Here is a 241-nt window from a genome sequence, read left to right as displayed (position 1 = left end):
TTTTCAGTTATTAAATATTGCTAAACGTTTAAGCGAAGTTTTTTAATTTCACTCTGACATAAATGGCTTGGTACATGTTAAACACAAATTTTGTATTAACAATTATGTAAAATATTTATCAATCCTCCCCAGTCTCCCCTACAATACATCCAACCGAGTTTTCAACATTTTCCGCGGTTCCAAAATATTAAAAAAGGACCTATGTTCAGGAGTAGAGAAATATGAAGAGAAATAAGAAGAC

This window comes from Harmonia axyridis, chromosome 3 (assembly GCF_914767665.1).
Source record: "Harmonia axyridis chromosome 3, icHarAxyr1.1, whole genome shotgun sequence".
NCBI classification, from domain to species: domain Eukaryota; kingdom Metazoa; phylum Arthropoda; class Insecta; order Coleoptera; family Coccinellidae; genus Harmonia; species Harmonia axyridis.
The sequence above is the reverse complement of the archived record's forward strand: the minus strand, read 5'-3'. Positions refer to the sequence as shown.